The sequence below is a fragment of the Leptinotarsa decemlineata genome, unplaced genomic scaffold (assembly GCF_025532065.1).
Source record: "Leptinotarsa decemlineata unplaced genomic scaffold, Ldec_3_MD MMD2_tig00004307_RagTag_RagTag, whole genome shotgun sequence".
NCBI classification, from domain to species: domain Eukaryota; kingdom Metazoa; phylum Arthropoda; class Insecta; order Coleoptera; family Chrysomelidae; genus Leptinotarsa; species Leptinotarsa decemlineata.
The window spans coordinates 14,292,855-14,300,161 of NW_027412606.1; positions in this window are offsets into that span (position 1 = coordinate 14,292,855).

Consider the following 7,307-nt stretch of genomic DNA (forward strand, 5'->3'; position numbering starts at 1 on the left):
ACTTGCCTTATTAGCATCATTTGCCTTGAAGACTCCACGTTGGGCGTCATGTTCTCTTATCGACGTCGTATTTTTTGGAGTACAAAGGTCTGAAGACTCCATCATTTGCCTCGATCAGAAATTGAATAAAAATTGTATAAAAAACTATCCTCAGGTAGAAGGCTCACAATAAACCCTTGAAATCAGATATGACAGTTTTCCTCTATTTTTTTAACTAGTTGAGAGCATTTGTTGAGGAGAAACAAATTCTAGAAGACAGCTGAGCTGACCGAAATAAACACCTCAGAGCCACCACGATGGATCGTGCCGGACGTTTGAAGGCCCATATCTTAGAAACTGGAGTATCTTCGCTTTCATTTGTCATGTGGCGGATCGCAGGTATTGATGATGTTCTAAAAATAACTGAAACGTCGTAGTTATTCTTGAAAAAGAAAACGTGTTTTTGTAAGGAAAAAAGAACGTTGTGTTTCTGTGATAGAATAACATTGTGTTTGTGTCCTTGAAAAAGAACAATTTTAGGTTTTTAGAATTCTTTGTATGATATTTTGTTGTTCCTATACAAGAATACAGATTTGAAGCTGAATGAGCTTTCAATAATACGTCAATCTCGGATAATCTCTTTTGACCTTCATTAAATCTGTTTTTTCGTTAATCAGCTGTCGTCCCCATACGAACGAAAACTCTCAGAAGCTGAGAAAACTTGTGCGAGCTAAAGACTAACGAGGTCTTACCTTTTAACGTGTGATTCCTAACACGGTTGCAGAATCATTCCAGCTTCAACCAGATAAATTCTCTAGAAAAATATCTGGTCGAGGCGAGAATCGAACCCACGGTCTTCCGTTTCATTAATTCCTCTATTTTCTGATAATATATATTTTTCGGTTGCAAACAGTGAAGAACATTAAGAGCTAATAGTTCAGCGGGTCTCTTTTCGTCGAAGGTACTGTCGCGACTAACGGACAGTGGCAGTTAGTCGCGACAGTAGGTATCGACATTCAGTCTGGTAGCTCATTGTAAAGTCGCCAAATATTTTTAGAGAAGCTCTCTCGTGATAAACTACAGAAATTCTCTTGGAATAATCGATCCGATTGGCACATTATAACAGTTGATGAGATACGTAGTTTTGGATTGCGAGCGGAGCTAAAGAGTGTTGTCGGTTATAACTTTACGTTGGTAGATCTTATTACCTAATACTCGTATTCTCATAGTAATATTTCTTGGGGAGAAAATATATTTCTTATGGATTCCAAAAATTTCTGGATTGACTGTTCACAACCCCAAAAGATTTTTTTCCGGGATCCCTGGATTACGTTACCTATACTGATTTGCAGAAACCATGAATTATAAAATTCTTTGGAGTACACATCACATATCGATGAACATTTAAATTTCAAAACTCCCTGTTCTCTGGGTTGTTCGATCTTGACCATTGTCTCCAAATCAACTAGTTGAAAGAACTAGGTATTAAAAAAATTTATTTGTCGACTCTTCCGTCTCTATATATTATGGAACAATCTCTCTGTTTTCCAAAACAAACCACAAGTTTAACTCAATAAAAGTAATTATCGATCATCAATGACAATAAATGATATCATTTTTGTAGGAATCCTGTGAATGATATCGATTCAATTCCATAACGAATGTTTGGAGTACAAACTGAATAGGAAAAAATGTTTTTTGTATAATTCTATGTTCATATAGAAGTAGTTATTTCTAAAGTATTATTTCTTTCACGTAATTCAATGTTTATGTGAAAGATTTTTTTCCCAGTTTGAGTCTGAAAGGTACTTCTTTGCATTATCTACACATTTTTTGTATAAAGATGGAGAAGTAGAAAGTCTATACATTTCGTTTCCAAAAACTAATCTCTCCCGGATACACACCCCTTTCAATTTAAATGAACTATCGTATACCACACGCTGAATGCAGACTAGTTATTTTATTCGACCAGAGACCACTATTAGTATTTCGAAAACCTTCAAATAGAGAAGGTCGGTTAAATACAACGAAGTCGCATATTCCAAAGGCCAATCAACTTTTTCATCATGAGGTTAATATGAACCCACAAGGACACCTCTTCGTCTTCGGGATCGGAGACGATGATATGGCTGTCCTAAAGAAGAAGTCGTTGAGGTTAAGCTACGCGTTTACCTCACTGACTATTAGGGTAACAAAGAAAGAAGCAGAGGGTACCTCTGAAGACCCTAGGTCCTTGGAAGTCGAGCCACCTGAAGTGGATATTGACCCCAAGGCGACCATGGGTCCCGAAAAGGAAGTCGAAGCATCTGAACAGATGACAGTCGATTACCTGACGGAGAAGGCACTCAAAAACAGCGAGTCCACCTCCCCCCTAGCGGGGGAGCAGATGGACCTCTAAAGGTAACTTTGAATCCAACAACTATCTCATGGGCAAGGACGTTGGAAAAAAAGTAAAAATAATACAATGCAACCTCCAACACAAAAAGGCGGCAACGGCAACACTATGTCGCCACCTTGATGTATTGGAGGAGGCAATAGCTTTGATCCAGGAGCCCTGGATAATAAATACCAAAATTACTGGTTTCAGTAGCCTAACTGGTCAAATTTTCAGCTTACCAAGCAACCAGCAACCTAGGACGGCTGTCTACGTTCCTAGGAAATACAGAGCGTTTCCGATGGCACAATTCAGCATCTCAGACCTCACTGCGGCTAAAGTTGAATGTCCAGTTGGAAAAGGCAAATATATGGCGTTGATAATCGCATCGGTGTACCTCCCTTCAGATGCAGTCACCCTACCACCGACCAGAGAAATGGAGGTACTAGTGGATCACTGCCTCAACCAGAGAGTGGAGCTTATATTGGGTTGCGACTCAAACTCTCACCACTTGAGCTGGGGCAGCAAGGATATCAACGCCCGAGGTAAGTCACTATATGAATATATAATACAGAAAGATCTAACAATCTTGAACAGAGGCACGGAGCCAACATTTATTAACGCCCGTAGCCAAACGTTAATAGATATCACGCTTACGACAACCAAAATATAAAACAAAATCCAAGACTGGCAAGTCTCGGACGATATTTATATGTCAGACAACCGCTGGCTGACCTATACAGTAAGCCAGGATCTCAGAACCACTGTAAAATCCCGTGACCCGAAGAGGACGGATGTAGCTCTCTACAATCGACTCTTAAGAGGAGCTCTGCGGGAAACACGGTATCTATCCACAACAAAATAGACATTGCCTATAAGGAATCCTGTCCGATGAGGATGGTTCAAACACATGGCACGACTAACACACGGTGGTGCTCTGAATTGGAACACCTCAGAAAGACAGCGAGAACGACCTTTAACAAGGCAAAACGTACAAGGCTCGAAGAGGACTGGGGTATATATCAAGCCAACCTCAGAGAGTTCAAAAAAAGTCTGCAGGCGAAAGCAAAGAGAAGCCTGGAGAGCCTATTGTGAGGCAGTCGAAGACTTTCCACTAACTTCTAGTCTACAGAAGGCACTCTCAAATGACCAACATAGGAGTATCGGCATCCTGACGAGGGAAAATGGCGACAAAGCCGCCAACCACCAGGAGAGTGCTGAGATTCTTATGGAAACTCACTTCCCAGGTTCTGTCTTTCCTGGAACGACGAACTGGACGGATGTACCAACAACACCCTCGCAATATGCTAGTACAGTAATTGATGAGGACAAAATAAGATGGGCTATATCGGGCTTTTTCCCCTTCAAGTCACGAGGACCTGACCGTATAAGACCAGCCCTACTTCAGTGGGGACTGGACACACTTATGCCGCACCTGGTTGGAATATTCAGAGCCTCTCTAGCTTTGAGGTATATTCCCAGTAAGTGGAGAGAAGTAAGAGTAGTATTCATACCCAAACCAGGTAGGACGGACTACACCCTACCAAAAGCATTCCGACCAATTAGTCTCACATCGTTTTTCTAACCATGGAGAGGCTATGTGAGCGGTACATAAGAGATGAAGTACTTGTTCACAACCCACTTCATCCAAATCAGCAAGTATATACTCCGGGAAGGTCTACTGATTCGGCCTTTCACTATGTGGTTGGCAGAATCGAGAGATCATTGGACAACAAAGAATCCATCCTGGGTATATTCATAGATATCAAGGGAGCGTTTGATAAAACAACCTTTCCAACAATTACCCAGCAACTACACTCCAGGAATGTACCCCTGGTAGTAGGAGAATGGATACTCCAGATGCTCTCTAGTAGAGCAATAAGTATTAATGTAGAAGAGATCACAGTGAAAGGACTGGTCATGAGGGGATGTCCACAGGGAGGGATCTTATCACCCCTTCTCTGGAACATAGTTCTGGGTACCCTAATTAATCACCTTAACAAAAATGGATTCTACACAATTGCATACGTAGATGACATAGTTATCTTGCAGACCGGCAAATTTGTAAACACACTGTGCGATAGAGCGCAGGATGGGCTCAAATAAATAGAAACATGGTTATTTATTATTTTTTCTGTTTTTCCGTTAACCAGTGTAAGGAACACTCACTATCCATCAATCCCAAGAAGACTGAGATGATCCTTTTCACCAGGAAAAGAAGTTTAACGGGCTTAAAACCTCCCGAAATCTTCAAAAGCAAACTAAACTTCTCTGAAGAGGTGAAATACCTTGGTTCTATCCTCGACAAGAAGCTAACATGGAACTCTCATCTACAGAGTAGAGCAAAAAGAGCATACGTGGCTTATGAGCAATGTCGGAGGACAGTGGGAAGCGCATGGGGTCTTTCACCCCGTGTGGTCACCTGGAACCACACTGCAATAATAAGACCTATGTTAACGTATGGAGCCATTGCATGGGGACCGAAAGTTTTACAAGCAACGGCCATCCAAAAATTATATCAAATACAGCGACTGGCTTGTTGAAACATCACAGGAGCCATGAGAACAACACCAACCGAGGCAATGGAATTAATCACGGGTCTGACCCCTCTGGATCTGTACGTTAAGGAGGTTGCGTTAATGGCACATTCGTTAATGGTACGATTGCGCACGGCTGGTGTAAACCTCGAAGTAGGAATGCGCAACCTCTGCTGCAGGCAACAAGTGATGCAATATAACCCAGGTTTGTGTTTAATAAACCCTACAAAATACAAATTAAGCAGAACACAGAGTCAGATGCTACAAATGCAATACGGATTTATACAGACGGCTCAAAAACCAAAGAAGGCTCAGGATGTGGAGTGTACTCCAGATCACTAAGCCTAAGGATTAAGTGGGGAATGGGAAGAAATACCAGCGTGGTCCAAACAGAACTGGCTGGTATCTCAATAGCCACAAAAGAAATAACCAAGAAAGGAATTTCTGGCAAAAGCATAACAATCTACACTGATAGCAGACACGCACTATTAGCCTTATACAGACAGCGTGTTACCTCAGGGCTAGTACTAGAGTGCCACCAAGATTTAGCCAAAGCCTCGGGAGATGATAACATTATCCTGAGGTGGGTTAAAGGGCACGACAGGAGTGAAGGTAATCGCATTGCCGACTCTTTGGCCAAGGAAGCGGCTGGACTAAGAATTTTAGGATCCAGTGGCACCTAAGGCCTGGTGATTTCGACAATTGCGGAACTAGTCAAATGTTCCACCCATGCTCAATCCTTAAAGAGATGGGATGGAATCAAAGGATGTAATCTTGCCAGGATCACCTTGGGCGACCCTGGGAAGCTAGCGCCGAAGAAATATCTGGCGATGCCCAGAAAAAATCTACGCCTTACAGTAAGATTTCTGACTGGCTACTGTCAACTAAGGAAACACCTCCATAATATGGGGCTAGTGGACACACCTCTATGCAGGATGTGTGAACAGGAAGACGAGAGTGTCAGGCATGTCCTATGCGAGTGCCCGGAGTTATCGTTAATAAGAGAGTGTGTGTTCGGCGAGTCTTGGCCTACACCTGCCGATATAAAGGAGATGTCTCCCAACGACCTGTCCACCTTCTGGAAAGTACAGGATGGACGATGACGTAGGAGGATAACTCCTCGGGAGGATGTACAATGGGTCACATGTGGCCTAAGTGTGTGGGCTTACACTCACCCTCCCTACTCTACAGATATGTAATTATAATATAATACAATCTTTATTTGAAACAGGAGCATCCTAATTTACATCCGTTTATAATATTTGTAATTAGTAATGAAAAAAAAATACTTAATGCTAAATAAAGAATGCTAAAATATAAAAATACACCTATTGTGTCACAATCATCAGATATAAATATTATATAATGATAACACTTCCAAAATACAAATCATGATACTATAAAACAACAACAAAAATTAATTGGCGCTCCGGGGCGACTTCATTAATTCCAGTGGTGCATTTGTTTTTTCAGCTGCAGGAAAACCTGGAAAAACCTGCAGCACCACATCATCTGAAGATCTTGATCTGCCAATGTATCTGTACATTAAAATATACACATATTATACTCATGTACACTCAGTATATATGAGCAACACAACCCACTCACACACATGCCTTCCATAATTCATTTTTTTACATGTACAGTGGTGAAATGAATTCATTTAGACGAATTTTGAAAGTGTTTAAAGACTGTGAATTTTTAACTTCATTTGAGAGGTTATTGAAATCATTAAAGCCCTTGAAGAATAATGGTTTCATTGAGTTTACATTTGGAGTTCGAGCTATATGGAAATTGTTCACGTTTCTTGTAGGATAAGTGTGGATCTCATTAATATATGTAATTAATGTCTTATGCTTCGCATTCATCCAGTAGCAGTTCCTCCTTGAAATTAATCAAGTAGATCACCTACAGATCGGTTTCAGGGTATCATCCTTTATCAGTGTAGGAAAGATCCGAAACTAGTCTGTAGGTGATCCACTCAAATGATTTTAACGAGGACCAGCTGCTGGATGAACAAGAGATATCTGTAAGACAGTCTTGTTATTTTACTTCTAAATATTTATTTTCTTAATACAACTATATCTCTCGTCGACTCAGTTATAAGGCTGATTTTGATTTAGGTATTTTGTTAGAGCGCTGGTATGTGAGGTTCTTTTTTTCCGCTTAGGGATTTGTTCACAAGATGTTGACAAATCTTTCTCTCAGACGAAGGTTTCATGATGAGGGGTAATACCCCGAAACCAGTCTGTAGGTGATCTACTCGATTGATTTCAGCGTGGTCCTATTGCTGAATGAATGGAAATCATCTACAAGACCCTCCATGAGATAACTTGTATAAATGTCTGTCGGATATAATTTGTGTCCATCGTGGTGTTAAACATGAAAATTCTTGATTTGCTTTACCAGATTCTACA